This window comes from Lissotriton helveticus, chromosome 1_2 (genome assembly GCF_964261635.1).
Source record: "Lissotriton helveticus chromosome 1_2, aLisHel1.1, whole genome shotgun sequence".
NCBI lineage: Eukaryota > Metazoa > Chordata > Amphibia > Caudata > Salamandridae > Lissotriton > Lissotriton helveticus.
In genome coordinates, this window is record NC_136058.1 from 45,963,337 (window position 1) to 45,979,643 (window position 16,307).

The following is a 16,307-nucleotide window of genomic DNA, read 5'->3' on the forward strand; positions in this document are numbered from 1 at the left end:
TTTGCGGGTACCTTACCTAGACAGGACTGTATGTTCTGTGCTGTAATTTTATTTGTGTTCCCCTGATGACTGGTCAACTGTGGAATTCGAATTGCTGGTTGGATAGTTGAAGTCCGCATTACATATTGGACTAATTGTCTATATATTTTTATTAATTGTTTTAGCTGTGCTAAAAGTTCTGGTGCAGGCATTTCTTCAATGTCTGGATGTGGTGTGTATCCGGCTAGGACCGGCCACGTTGCTCCTGGTCTACCTAGTGGACCGAGCCTGGTGATGTGATTATTATGTTTTAGGGCGCCATTAAACAAGAGCAGGTGCTCTTGGAATTTGAGTGGTATTTCCACCTCCTCGAAAGGAGTGTACTCATTAGGAGGTTCCTCTATTTTGTAATAGTGGAAATCCTTTGTTACAGCGTTTGCTGCTGGAAAGTTTATCCATGAATAGAATACCTCTGTCTGCCGATATTCGTGTGCCTCAATTACGAATATGACTGTACCACCTCTTGGTGTCAGTCCATTTTCTATAAGCTTTAGGGTTATAGATTTTCTTATGTTGACCGGGATGAGTATTATATCCGGGTCATTTTGCTGCAGAGTATTATCTGCTTCTAGGAGTTCAGCTGCTAGTCTAACTGTCTCCCTTTCTTCTTCAGTTTCTGACATACTATTGTCAAGAAGGTTATTCTGTTTGTTTGCAGATCAGGTTTCTATGGAAACAAAGATTAGATGCACAATATTTGGGAACAGTGTATCCTTCAACGTTGAGTAAACCATGAACCATACATAGGAGTCTCCTCCTGCAAGGTTTGGCGGATATGACCTTTCACCCACTCCAGACGTCTTTGGAGTATTATAGGAAAAAAGGGGTTCTGTGTGAAAAAGCACGACTGAGTTACTCTAATGTCTTGCGTTAGTTTTATCGCCTATCCAAACGGTTGGGCGCCATGTAGTGTAGTTCCTATTATCCCAATAGGCTCTGCGCATTGGAATAATATCTTCAATAGTATAGACCTAGGGCAGAGGTTAACTAGGTCTTCTACCGACGATATTAGACTTAAAGGTTTGTGTTTGCCAGCTAGCTCAGAGTTCACTAGAAACTTTCTCAAATAGACAAGGAGGATTTTAACCTCCCTGGATAGACAAGAAGGGATTTAGTTTCTGACAGCCATAGAACATGACAACTTTGCTCTCCCCTAATCAAGAGTGTATCTCTAGAGTCGTGTGAAAACAATAGACAACTTATTTTACTCAGTCAGTACGTGCATTCTTAGTTTCACCAGTTTGTAGAGAAATACGAGATGGGCGTGGTTCAATAAAAGATGTTATTTATTGATCAGTCTCTTTTCTCATACAAGAGAAATGAATCGCTATTATTGCAATACTTGTAGTTAAGTAAAGTGCATACAGTAGAGACAGAATTATAAAATAATACTGTAAAAGTATTGATATGGTTTCTGAGCCATATGATACTTTAAAATGGATAAAATAGATACATACATATATACATTTGACTAATCGTACTCAACTGGTGCTTCTAACCACGCCTACCCCAATGTACCTGACCTAAGCCTAATACGTGGGCGGGAGTAGATAAGTAGCAGTTTAAGTTAAGTTTGTTTTGCCAAGGGACTGATTCGAGAATTCTCTGCAAGGGGTTATTCAGTTCTGTACCTGAGATCTAGAATGATGGAGGGCTGGTATCTCTTATCCCAGGTCTTGATATTCCAGCTGCCTGCGAGGGCTGCATGGAAGCGCCGGAGCTGGATTTCTCGGCAGGTGAAAGACAGCGTCTCGTTCTCAGCGCGTCAGGAAGGCGGGGCAGCGTCTGTGGGCTTCGCTCTCTGCTGGGCTCCGCAGCACGTCTCGCTGCTCCGATCTCGTCACCACCGCATGTGTTTGCTTAAGGCAATGTCGGTAATATTTATACCTGAAAGGTGCCGAGATTGACGTAAGGATGGACATATATACGTCAATAAGGATGTCATATGAACGGGCTCGTTCGCACATTCTTTTGCTGAAGTTCTCGGTGAAATCAAAACAATGGTTATGGGAATTTCCCAGGTCGCTGTAGGTTTGATTTGTTTTGAGAACTCCGTATGCCTTATCAGGGGCTGGAGGAATATCGCTTGTCTAATTAGATGGCATGCGTTATGACCTAATCAGATAACGCGCTTCTGTGCCGTGGTGTGGCTTAATCAGATAACGGTTCTTGCACCGTTGGATGGCTGCTAGTTAATTATTAACCAAACCAGGGTCAGGAATAGGGGAATCGATACAGTACCTATAGGAATACATCACACTATAACTTTCGCCACCTCCATGCACTGCTGATAACCTCACCTATGACATCACTCATTACATGTTCTATGGGATATTTGATGGCCTCACTGAATATATCATCCAAGCTTCATTCATAAACATTACTCTTTACATTAGTTTGGCATTAGAGGCCTGAAAGTAAGTAGAAAAAAGCTGGAAATACTATGAAGCATTTTTAATGGCATCACATAACCAACTCCCTGAGGTTTAGCTAGCGTGTGTTATGTTCGACATTGACAACCTTGAGCCTTTTAAAGGCCCTCAAGATCCCATTACCCACGACCCATACTTTTTTCAAAGTAGAGGGGGCTGCACAGCCCCCTTTTTGGCCCAGGGACGACATCCCCCTGTGGCTCTAAATAATTAAAGCTGGGTGCCATGAGCTGACCCAGGACACCAACAATCCACAATGGTGGGGGCTGTAGGGGAGTCCAAGGGCACCAGACATCTCCCTACTTGCTTGAGAGCCGGTATTAATCCCATCCAATGGGAGCAGCTATTTCTGCTCAATCTCTAGATTTGTTTCCCTGCCACATCGGTTCGGGCAGGGAAACAGACCCCAAGTCTGCTACCAGTGGCGGGAGCATTTTCACAGCTCTCGACTACTGGGAGCCGGCATTGTGTTTGCACCCGCATGGCAGGAGATTAAAAATGCTCCTCCCAAGCTGGAGCAAACACAGGTTTCTGTGACCTCACCTGTATGGTCAGAGAAACCATGGTGTCACAGGGTAACCTCCCTGGGGCATAGCAAGTGAGTCAATCCTGGGAAATGGGGTCCCCAAGACCAATAACGTGGTGGGGGCTACATGGCTCCCTCCCTTTAAAAAAGGGAGTCGGCACCAGGGAATTGGGTCACTGGGGCCTTTAGAGGCTTGAGGAGGGGGCTGCATGGCTCCCTCTCCTTTTCGAGATATTTCAGCCCCAGGGGTTGGCTCTCTGGGGCCTGTGATGGCTCAGAGAGGAGGTCTGCATAACCCTCTCCCTTTAATTAAAGAAAGTGACCATGTTTTTTAATCCAGTTAAAGTTCAGCGGAATTGCAGCGGAAAGTGCTAATTTCTTTTTTTATTTTTGCCCTGGGGAGTCCCTCTGAGTCCCTTCCATGAAGCCTAGAGGGGGCGAGTAGCCCTCCCCAGACCCCTTATATAATTATTTTCTTATGAGTTTAGGACAGGAGCCTAGAGGCCTGACTTAGATCTTGGTAGACAGGTTACTCTATCACAATGGTGACGCATAGCCTGTTCTCAGAAATATAAATCCAATAGGATATAATGGGATTTATATTTCGGTGGACAGATTATCAGCCAAGATCTAAATCTAGCCATAATTCCTCGAATCCTTATAACGGTCTTGTTGCGTGCAGCCAGGTGGAGCACTTGCTTCCATTGGAGTTTGACTCCTGCAGGAGCCAGATGGCAGAAATGAAATAAAACCCCGTGGACCAATAAGAATGCCCTATTTTTCGATTTAGCGCTCACGCAAGAGTCTTTCGAGACACTTGCGGACCCAAATGTCCAGATATCTATATTTTTGTGTTCCCCAAAACTTTTGAATGGATTCAAATCCAATCACAAAAAAGTACAAACTGCATATCATGATCTACCTTCCTTTACCATTTGGTGTAACTCTGTTCAACAGTATTTGCTGTGGCCGTATCGAAAGAAGTCTGTTCAAAAAGCATTATGATTTTGTGTTTGAGGCCCCCTTTTTTCTCAGCCACACTTGGCTGATCACCCCAAAACTTTCCATGATCAACTCACCTTTTTGGTAACTTCCGTAGAGATTCATCAAATTGGGCCAAAGCTATTAGCAGCACAAAAAATGTGTTTTCTATGGAACAGCTGGCCTAAATATAACTACCCAGTGGCTGTTACATTGTTGTAGCTGGAGAACTGGGGCCAGACATCATCCTTCAGAGGCCCGTGTTGTGACAGGAGAAGGAGTAAGCACTGACAGCACACTAAAAGTTTCAACGCAGCGTGGTACGCATGCAGGTTGCACCTAAGCACTTGCAAAGAGCGAAGACCAGGCCAAGACGGGCTCATCTTGGCTCATCGTAGCTTGTCAATTGCAACTGATAACTCTGTGCCCTTCCTTCACACAAAGGACTTGTCAACACTGCATTGTTCAGGTAACTAGCGTGGAGTCAGGACAGGGGAGGCAGGGAGCTTCAAGTATTACAAAGGCAATTCTCTAGGATCTTCTCCTACTTTAAAGTGGGCACCAGGTATATATAGTGGACCTCAGACCCAAATCTTCATTACACACCTGGACCTGTGGATACTACAGAAGAAAGACTGCCCTGCCCATTTGCTGCCAGAAGGACTGCCACTCTGCTGCCCTGCATGCTAAGAAGGAAGACTTGACCTGCACCTTTCATCCTGGGCTGAAATGACTCAAAGGGTCAGCCAGTTGACCTCCTGTTCTGAGCTACAGGAATGAAATAGACTCCAGAGGTACCCTGCAACTGCCCAGGTTGCAACATCTGCGATCTACTATTAGAATGTAACTCCCGTTCGAGAGTCTCCTAAAGAATGGTTCTATTCGTGTTGCAGGTGTGCCTAGCTGGTAACATGAAAGGTTCTTGCTTAATCGGGTACTGCCTCTGTGCAGTAGGTTGTGATTTTAACTGGATTTTGTGAGGAGGAGAGTCCTCATCCCATCCCACATGATTTTTATATAAGGCAGGGGCTTGAGCTACTGCCCACTTTCTTGCAAGTGTATATTTTTTATGAATTGGAATATGGTTTGAGAAGGCAGGCATAATTATTTCTTCGCCATGGGGGCACTCCCTGACAAACTCTGGAGGCCAGTCTCGTTCAGCTCGAAGGATGTCATAGCCCTTGGACAGATTATCCCAAAATAGTCCCCTTATTTTTCTAGTCTTATCCCCTTCTATACGCAATGTTATTTCATATATTTTATGAGGTTTGCTAACTCTGGTATCTGCAGTTTCCACCTGAATGTATTCATTCGTGTCCACTGTCTCCAGATGATTCATGAGGACTTTGCGAGCTATGCTCACTTCTGCTGCGCTGTCTAGCATTGTCTGAGCCCATTCTCCGTTTTTCAGCTCTGTCCTCAGTATTCTCGGCATTGTTGATTACTTTAATACTGGCTACCTTCTTTTTTGGAAATTGTAATTTTTTATTCAGATGAGCAGGTTCTCTGTCTTTGGACTTGACGTGCTCTTCCCTTTGTTCTGATCGTCCTCTTCTTTCCGATTTCTGCGAGGACGTCTGAAAAGATTGAGAGGGACGTGTATCAATATCTTGATAACTATCAGGTTTCTTTATATTATCCCTATTTCTAAGGTTGTATTTTTTCACAGAGGGCTCCCTTTGGGGAGACTTGCGTCCTTGGTCGGGAGATCTTTCTCTCCGCTGAGGAGAACTTCCTCTGGACTGGAATCTTTTTTCTTTAGGATTGGATTGTTTATTTCCATCCCAGCTCTTTTTTTGAGTGTTTAAATTATTTTTTATAAATACCTTTTCAGGACTTTCAACTAGTTGGGGTTTCACTGGTATTCCACCCAAACTATCTCTTCCTAGTTCTTCATAGGATTTTTCTATGATTCTGGCAATTTCAGATGGTTGGTCTGCTATATTTGTCTCTTTTAACCTCTGGCGAATCGCCACATTTGCTGCTTCTCCCTTTATGTTGGCTAATAATATTGCAGAGACCTGCTTGAAGTCTTTCAGTAATTTCATACCGAGAGTTAAAGCGGGTTCTGGACCGTATTCATCTTGAATCTGTTTTAGCACATCTGGTATTACTGACATGGATGGTACACCATGTGTTTTTGTGTAAATGGAAGCAAAGACTGTTCCCCAAGTGTCACAGTCCTCCACATGTGGTGCGATTCCCATTGGAAGACAGATAGTCAGAATCCTATGTTTCTCAACAGGGGTGGTATCTGGAAACACTGCCTCTATTTGAGTTATTTTTTGTGCTAGCCAGAAAGGAATTTGTTCCCGTTTTGCGGGTACCTTACCTAGACAGGACTGTATGTTCTGTGGTGTAATTTTATTTGGGTTCCCCTGATGACTGGTCAACTGTGGAATTTTAATTGCTGGTTGGATAGTTGAAGTCCGCATTACATATTGGACTAATTGTCTATGTATTTTTATTAATTGTTTTAGCTGTGCTAAAAGTTCTGGTGCAGGCATTTCTTCAATGTCTGGATGTGGTGTGTATCCGGCTAGGACCGGCCACGTTGCTCCTGGTCTACCTAGTGGACCAAGCCTGGTGATGTGATTATTATGTTTTAGGGCGCCATTAAACAAGAGCAGGTGCTCTTGGAATTTGAGTGGTATTTCCACCTCCTCGAAAGGAGTGTACTCATTAGGAGGTTCCTCTATTTTGTAATAGTGGAAATCCTTTGTTACAGCGTTTGCTGCTGGAAAGTTTATCCATGAATAGAATACCTCTGTCTGCCGATATTCGTGTGCCTCAATTACGAATATGACTGTACCACCTATTGGTGTCAGTCCATTTTCTATAAGCTTTAGGGTTATAGATTTTCTTATGTTGACCGGGATGAGTATTATATCCGGGTCATTTTGCTGCAGAGTATTATCTGCTTCTAGGAGTTCAGCTGCTAGTCTAACTGTCTCCCTTTCTTCTTCAGTTTCTGACATACTATTGTCAACAAGGTTATTCTGTTTGTTTGCAGATCAGGTTTCTATGGAAACAAAGATTAGATGCACAATATTTGGGAACAGTGTATCCTTCAACGTTGAGTAAACCATGAACCATACATAGGAGTCTCCTCCTGCAAGGTTTGGCGGATATGACCTTTCACCCACTCCAGACGTCTTTGGAGTATTATGGGAAAAAAGGGGTTCTGTGTGAAAAAGCACGACTGAGTTACTCTAATGTCTTGCGTTAGTTTTATCGCCTATCCAAACGGTTGGGCGCCATGTAGTGTAGTTCCTATTATCCCAATAGGCTCTGCGCATTGGAATAATATCTTCAATAGTATAGACCTAGGGCAGAGGTTAACTAGGTCTTCTACCGACGATATTAGACTTAAAGGTTTGTGTTTGCCAGCTAGCTCAGAGTTCACTAGAAACTTTCTCGAATAGACAAGGAGGATTTTAACCTCCCTCGAAAGACAAGAAGGGATTTAGTTTCTGACAACCATAGAACATGACAACTTTGCTCTCCCCTAATCAAGAGTGTATCTCTAGAGTCGTGTGAAAACAATAGACAACTTATTTTACTCAGTCAGTACGTGCATTCTTAGTTTCACCAGTTTGTAGAGAAATAAGAGATGGGCGTGGTTCAATAAAAGATGTTATTTATTGATCAGTCTCTTTTCTCATACAAGAGAAATGAATCGCTATTATTGCAATACTTGTAGTTAAGTAAAGTGCATACAGTAGAGACAGAATTATAAAATAATACTGTAAAAGCATTGATATGGTTTCTGAGCCATATGATACTTTAAAATGGATAAAATAGATACATACATATATACATTTGACTAATCGTACTCAACTGGTGCTTCTAACCACGCCTACCCCAATGTACCTGACCTAAGCCTAATACGTGGGCGGGAGTAGATAAGTAGCAGTTTAAGTTAAGTTTGTTTTGCCAAGGGACTGATTCGAGAATTCTCTGCAAGGGGTTATTCAGTTCTGTACCTGAGATCTAGAATGATGGAGGGCTGGTATCTCTTATCCCAGGTCTTGATATTCCAGCTGCCTGCGAGGGCTGCATGGAAGCGCCGGAGCTGGATTTCTCGGCAGGTGAAAGACAGCGTCTCGTTCTCAGCGCGTCAGGAAGGCGGGGCAGCGTCTGTGGGCTTCGCTCTCTGCTGGGCTCCTCAGCACGTCTCGCTGCTCCGATCTCGTCACCACCGCATGTGTTTGCTTAAGGCAATGTCGGTAATATTTATACCTGAAAGGTGCCGAGATTGACGTAAGGATGGACATATATACGTCAATAAGGATGTCATATGAACGGGCTCGTTCGCACATTCTTTTGCTGAAGTTCTCGGTGAAATCAAAACAATGGTTATGGGAATTTCCCAGGTCGCTGTAGGTTTGATTTGTTTTGAGAACTCCGTATGCCTTATCAGGGGCTGGAGGAATATCGCTTGTCTAATTAGATGGCATGCGTTATGACCTAATCAGATAACGCGCTTCTGTGCCGTGGTGTGGCTTAATCAGATAACGGTTCTTGCACCATTGGATGGCTGCTAGTTAATTATTAACCAAACCAGGGTCAGGAATAGGGGAATCGATACAGTACCTATAGGAATACATCACACTATAACTTTCGCCACCTCCATGCACTGCTGATAACCTCACCTATGACATCACTCATTACATGTTCTATGGGATATTTGATGGCCTCACTGAATATATCATCCAAGCTTCATTCATAAACATTACTCTTTACATTAGTTTTGCATTAGAGGCCTGAAAGTAAGTAGAAAAAAGCTGGAAATACTATGAAGCATTTTTAATGGCATCACATAACCAACTCCCTGAGGTTTAGCTAGCGTGTGTTATGTTCGACATTGACAACCTTGAGCCTTTTAAAGGCCCTCAAGATCCCATCACCCACGACCCATACTTTTTTCAAAGTAGAGGGGGCTGCACAGCCCCCTTTTTGGCCCAGGGACGACATCCCCCTGTGGCTCTAAATAATTAAAGCTGGGTGCCATGAGCTGACCCAGGACACCAACAATCCACAATGGTGGGGGCTGTAGGGGAGTCCAAGGGCACCAGACATCTCCCTACTTGCTTGAGAGCCGGCATTAATCCCATCCAATGGGAGCAGCTATTTCTGCTCAATCTCTAGATCTGTTTCCCTGCCACATCGGTTCGGGCAGGGAAACAGACCCCAAGTCTGCTACCAGTGGCGGGAGCATTTTCACAGCTCTCGACTACTGGGAGCCGGCATTGTGTTTGCACCCGCATGGCAGGAGATTAAAAATGCTCCTCCCAAGCTGGAGCAAACACAGGTTTCTGTGACCTCACCTGTATGGTCAGAGAAACCATGGTGTCACAGGGTAACCTCCCTGGGGCATAGCAAGTGAGTCAATCCTGGGAAATGGGGTCCCCAAGACCAATAACGTGGTGGGGGCTACATGGCTCCCTCCCTTTAAAAAAGGGAGTCGGCACCAGGGAATTGGGTCACTGGGGCCTTTAGAGGCTTGAGGAGGGGGCTGCATGGCTCCCTCTCCTTTTCGAGATATTTCAGCCCCAGGGGTTGGCTCTCTGGGGCCTGTGATGGCTCAGAGAGGAGGTCTGCATAACCCTCTCCCTTTAATTAAAGAAAGTGACCATGTTTTTTAATCCAGTTAAAGTTCAGCGGAATTGCAGCGGAAAGTGCTAATTTCTTTTTTTATTTTTGCCCTGGGGAGTCCCTCTGAGTCCCTTCCATGAAGCCTAGAGGGGGCGAGTAGCCCTCCCCAGACCCATTATATAATTATTTTCTTATGAGTTTAGGACAGGAGCCTAGAGGCCTGACTTAGATCTTGGTAGACAGGTTACTCTATCACAATGATGACGCATAGCCTGTTCTCAGAAATATAAATCCAATAGGATATAATGGGATTTATATTTCGGTGGACAAATTATCAGCCAAGATCTAAATCTAGCCATAATTCCTCGAATCCTTATAACGGTCTTGTTGCGTGCAGCCAGGTGGAGCACTTGCTTCCATTGGAGTTTGACTCCTGCAGGAGCCGGATGGCACAAATGAAATAAAACCCCGTGGACCAATAAGAATGCCCTATTTTTCAATTTAGCGCTCACGCAAGAGTCTTTCGAGACACTTGCGGACCCAACTGTCCAGATATCTATATTTTTGTGTTCCCCAAAACTTTTGAATGGATTCAAATCCAATCACAAAAAAGTACAAACTGCATATCATGATCTACCTTCCTTTACCATTTGGTGTAACTCTGTTCAACAGTATTTGCTGTGGCCGTATCGAAAGAAGTCTGTTCAAAAAGCATTATGATTTTGTGTTTGAGGCCCCCTTTTTTCTCAGCCACACTTGGCTGATCACCCCAAAACTTTCCATGATCAACTCACCTTTTTGGTAACTTCCGTAGAGATTCATCAAATTGGGCCAAAGCTATTAGCAGCACAAAAAATGTGTTTTCTATGGAACAGCTGGCCTAAATATAACTACCCAGTGGCTGTTACATTGTTGTAGCTGGAGAACTGGGGCCAGACATCATCCTTCAGAGGCCCGTGTTGTGACAGGAGAAGGAGTAAGCACTGACAGCACACTAAATGTTTCAACGCAGCGTGGTACGCATGCAGGTTGCACCTAAGCACTTGCAAAGAGCGAAGACCAGGCCAAGACGGGCTCATCTTGGCTCATCGTAGCTTGTCAATTGCAACTGATAACTCTGTGCCCTTCCTTCACACAAAGGACTTGTCAACACTGCATTGTTCAGGTAACTAGCGTGGAGTCAGGACAGGGGAGGCAGGGAGCTTCAAGTATTACAAAGGCAATTCTCTAGGATCTTCTCCTACTTTAAAGTGGGCACCAGGTATATATAGTGGACCTCAGACCCAAATCTTCATTACACACCTGGACCTGTGGATACTACAGAAGAAAGACTGCTCTGCCCATTTGCTGCCAGAAGGACTGCCACTCTGCTGCCCTGCTACTCTGCTGTTCTGCTGCCCTGCATGCTAAGAAGGAAGACTTGACCTGCACCTTTCATCCTGGGCTGAAATGACTCAAAGGGTCAGCCAGTTGACCTCCTGTTCTGAGCTACAGGAATGAAATAGACTCCAGAGGTACCCTGCAACTGCCCAGGTTGCAACATCTGCGATCTACTATTAGAATGTAACTCCCGTTCGAGAGTCTCCTAAAGAATGGTTCTATTCGTGTTGCAGGTGTGCCTAGCTGGTAACATGAAAGGTTCTTGCTTAATCGGGTACTGCCTCTGTGCAGTAGGTTGTGATTTTAACTGGATTTTGTGAGGAGGAGAGTCCTCATCCCATCCCACATGATTTTTATATAAGGCAGGGGCTTGAGCTACTGCCCACTTTCTTGCAAGTGTATATTTTTTATGAATTGGAATATGGTTTGAGAAGGCAGGCATAATTATTTCTTCGCCATGTGGGCACTCCCTGACAAACTCTGGAGGCCAGTCTCGTTCAGCTAGAAGGATGTCATAGCCCTTGGACAGATTATCCCAAAATAGTCCCCTTATTTTTCTAGTCTTATCCCCTTCTATACGCAATGTTATTTCATATATTTTATGAGGTTTGCTAACTCTGGTATCTGCAGTTTCCACCTGATTGTATTCATTCGTGTCCACTGTCTCCAGATGATTCATGAGGACTTTGCGAGCTATGCTCACTTCTGCTGCGCTGTCTAGCATTGTCTGAGCCCATTCTCCGTTTTTCAGCTGTGTCCTCAGTATTCTCGGCATTGTTGATTACTTTAATACTGGCTACCTTCTTTTTTGGAAATTGTAATTTTTTATTCAGATGAGCAGGTTCTCTGTCTTTGGACTTGACGTGCTCTTCCCTTTGTTCTGATCGTCCTCTTCTTTCCGATTTCTGAGAGGAAGTCTGAAAAGATTGAGAGGGACGTGTATCAATATCTTGATAACTATCAGGTTTCTTTATATTATCCCTATTTCTAAGGTTGTATTTTTTCACAGAGGGCTCCCTTTGGGGAGACTTGCGTCCTTGGTCGGGAGATCTTTCTCTCCGCCGAGGAGAACTTCCTCTGGACTGGAATCTTTTTTCTTTAGGATTGGATTGTTTATTTCCATCCCAGCTCTTTTTTTGAGTGTTTAAATTATTTTTTATAAATACCTTTTCAGGACTTTCAACTAGTTGGGGTTTCACTGGTATTCCATAGGATTTTTCTATGATTCTGGCAATTTCAGATGGTTGGGCTGCTATATTTGTCTCTTTTAACCTCTGGCGAATCGCCACATTTGCTGCTTCTCCCTTTATGTTGGCTAATAATATTGCAGAGACCCGCTTGAAGTCTTTCAGTAATTTCATACCGAGAGTTAAAGCGGGTTCTGGACCGTATTCATCTTGAATCTGTTTTAGCACATCTGGTATTACTGACATGGATGGTACACCATGTGTTTTTGTGTAAATGGAAGCAAAGACTGTTCCCCAAGTGTCACAGTCCTCCACATGTGGTGCGATTCCCATTGGAAGACAGATAGTCAGAATCCTATGTTTCTCAACAGGGGTGGTATCTGGAAACACTGCCTTTATTTGAGTTATTTTTTGTGCTAGCCAGAAAGGAATTTGTTCCCGTTTTGCGGGTACCTTACCTAGACAGGACTGTATGTTCTGTGCTGTAATTTTATTTGTGTTCCCCTGATGACTGGTCAACTGTGGAATTCGAATTGCTGGTTGGATAGTTGAAGTCCGCATTACATATTGGACTAATTGTCTATATATTTTTATTAATTGTTTTAGCTGTGCTAAAAGTTCTGGTGCAGGCATTTCTTCAATGTCTGGATGTGGTGTGTATCCGGCTAGGACCGGCCACGTTGCTCCTGGTCTACCTAGTGGACCGAGCCTGGTGATGTGATTATTATGTTTTAGGGCGCCATTAAACAAGAGCAGGTGCTCTTGGAATTTGAGTGGTATTTCCACCTCCTCGAAAGGAGTGTACTCATTAGGAGGTTCCTCTATTTTGTAATAGTGGAAATCCTTTGTTACAGCGTTTGCTGCTGGAAAGTTTATCCATGAATAGAATACCTCTGTCTGCCGATATTCGTGTGCCTCAATTACGAATATGACTGTACCACCTCTTGGTGTCAGTCCATTTTCTATAAGCTTTAGGGTTATAGATTTTCTTATGTTGACCGGGATGAGTATTATATCCGGGTCATTTTGCTGCAGAGTATTATCTGCTTCTAGGAGTTCAGCTGCTAGTCTAACTGTCTCCCTTTCTTCTTCAGTTTCTGACATACTATTGTCAAGAAGGTTATTCTGTTTGTTTGCAGATCAGGTTTCTATGGAAACAAAGATTAGATGCACAATATTTGGGAACAGTGTATCCTTCAACGTTGAGTAAACCATGAACCATACATAGGAGTCTCCTCCTGCGAGGTTTGGCGGATATGACCTTTCACCCACTCCAGACGTCTTTGGAGTATTATGGGAAAAAAGGGGTTCTGTGTGAAAAAGCACGACTGAGTTACTCTAATGTCTTGCGTTAGTTTTATCGCCTATCCAAACGGTTGGGCGCCATGTAGTGTAGTTCCTATTATCCCAATAGGCTCTGCGCATTGGAATAATATCTTCAATAGTATAGACCTAGGGCAGAGGTTAACTAGGTCTTCTACCGACGATATTAGACTTAAAGGTTTGTGTTTGCCAGCTAGCTCAGAGTTCACTAGAAACTTTCTCGAATAGACAAGGAGGATTTTAACCTCCCTGGATAGACAAGAAGGGATTTAGTTTCTGACAACCATAGAACATGACAACTTTGCTCTCCCCTAATCAAGAGTGTATCTCTAGAGTCGTGTGAAAACAATAGACAACTTATTTTACTCAGTCAGTACGTGCATTCTTAGTTTCACCAGTTTGTAGAGAAATAAGAGATGGGCGTGGTTCAATAAAAGATGTTATTTATTGATCAGTCTCTTTTCTCATTCAAGAGAAATGAATCGCTATTATTGCAATACTTGTAGTTAAGTAAAGTGCATACAGTAGAGACAGAATTATAAAATAATACTGTAAAAGCATTGATATGGTTTCTGAGCCATATGATACTTTAAAATGGATAAAATAGATACATACATATATACATTTGACTAATCGTACTCAACTGGTGCTTCTAACCACGCCTACCCCAATGTACCTGACCTAAGCCTAATACGTGGGCGGGAGTAGATAAGTAGCAGTTTAAGTTAAGTTTGTTTTGCCAAGGGACTGATTCGAGAATTCTCTGCAAGGGGTTATTCAGTTCTGTACCTGAGATCTAGAATGATGGAGGGCTGGTATCTCTTATCCCAGGTCTTGATATTCCAGCTGCCTGCGAGGGCTGCATGGAAGCGCCGGAGCTGGATTTCTCGGCAGGAGAAAGACAGCGTCTCGTTCTCAGCGCGTCAGGAAGGCGGGGCAGCGTCTGTGGGCTTCGCTCTCTGCTGGGCTCCTCAGCACGTCTCGCTGCTCCGATCTCGTCACCACCGCATGTGTTTGCTTAAGGCAATGTCGGTAATATTTATACCTGAAAGGTGCCGAGATTGACGTAAGGATGGACATATGTACGTCAATAAGTATGTCATATGAACGGGCTCGTTCGCACATTCTTTTGCTGAAGTTCTCGGTGAAATCAAAACAATGGTTATGGGAATTTCCCAGGTCGCTGTAGGTTTGATTTGTTTTGAGAACTCCGTATGCCTTATCAGGGGCTGGAGGAATATCGCTTGTCTAATTAGATGGCATGCGTTATGACCTAATCAGATAACGCGCTTCTGTGCCGTGGTGTGGCTTAATCAGATAACGGTTCTTGCACCGTTGGATGGCTGCTAGTTAATTATTAACCAAACCAGGGTCAGGAATAGGGGAATCGATACAGTACCTATAGGAATACATCACACTATAACTTTCGCCACCTCCATGCACTGCTGATAACCTCACCTATGACATCACTCATTACATGTTCTATGGGATATTTGATGGCCTCACTGAATATATCATCCAAGCTCCATTCATAAACATTACTCTTTACATTAGTTTGGCATTAGAGGCCTGAAAGTAAGTAGAAAAAATCTGGAAATACTATGAAGCATTTTTAATGGCATCACATAACCAACTCCCTGAGGTTTAGCTAGCGTGTGTTATGTTCGACATTGACAACCTTGAGCCTTTTAAAGGCCCTCAAGATCCCATCACCCACGACCCATACTTTTTTCAAAGTAGAGGGGGCTGCACAGCCCCCTTTTTGGCCCAGGGACGACATCCCCCTGTGGCTCTAAATAATTAAAGCTGGGTGCCATGAGCTGACCCAGGACACCAACAATCCACAATGGTGGGGGCTGTAGGGGAGTCCAAGGGCAACAGACATCTCCCTACTTGCTTTGAGAGCCGGCATTAATCCCATCCAATGGGAGCAGCTATTTATGCTCAATCTCTAGATCTGTTTCCCTGCCACATCGGTTCGGGCAGGGAAACAGACTCCAATTCTGCTACCAGTGGCGGGAGCATTTTCACAGCTCTCGACTACTGGGAGCCGGCATTGTGTTTGCACCCGCATGGCAGGAGATTAAAAATGCTCCTCCCAAGCTGGAGCAAACACAGGTTTCTGTGACCTCACCTGTATGGTCAGAGAAACCATGGTGTCACAGGGTAACCTCCCTGGGGCATTGCAAGTGAGTCAATCCTGGGAAATGGGGTCCCCAAGACCAATAACGTGGTGGGGGCTACATGGCTCCCTCCCTTTAAAAAAGGGAGTCGGCACCAGGGAATTGGGTCACTGGGGCCTTTAGAGGCTTGAGGAGGGGGCTGCATGGCTCCCTCTCCTTTTTGAGATATTTCAGCCCCAGGGGTTGGCTCTCTGGGGACTGTGATGGCTCAGAGAGGAGGTCTGCATACCCTCTCCCTTTAATTAAAGAAAGTGACCATGTTTTTTAATCCAGTTAAAGTTCAGCGGAATTGCAGCGGAAAGTGCTAATTTCTTTTTTTTTATTTTTGCCCTGGGGAGTCCCTCTGAGTCCCTTCCATGAAGCCTAGAGGGGGCGAGTAGCCCTCCCCAGACCCCTTATATAATTATTTTCTTATGAGTTTAGGACAGGAGCCTAGAGGCCTGACTTAGATCTTGGTAGACAGGTTACTCTATCACAATGGTGGCGCATAGCCTGTTCTCAGAAATATAAATCCAATAGGATATAATGGGATTTATATTTCGGTGGACAGATTATCAGCCAAGATCTAAATCTAGCCATAATTCCTCGAATCCTTATAACGGTCTTGTTGCGTGCAGCCAGGTGGAGCACTTGCTTCCATTGGAGTTTGACTCCTGCA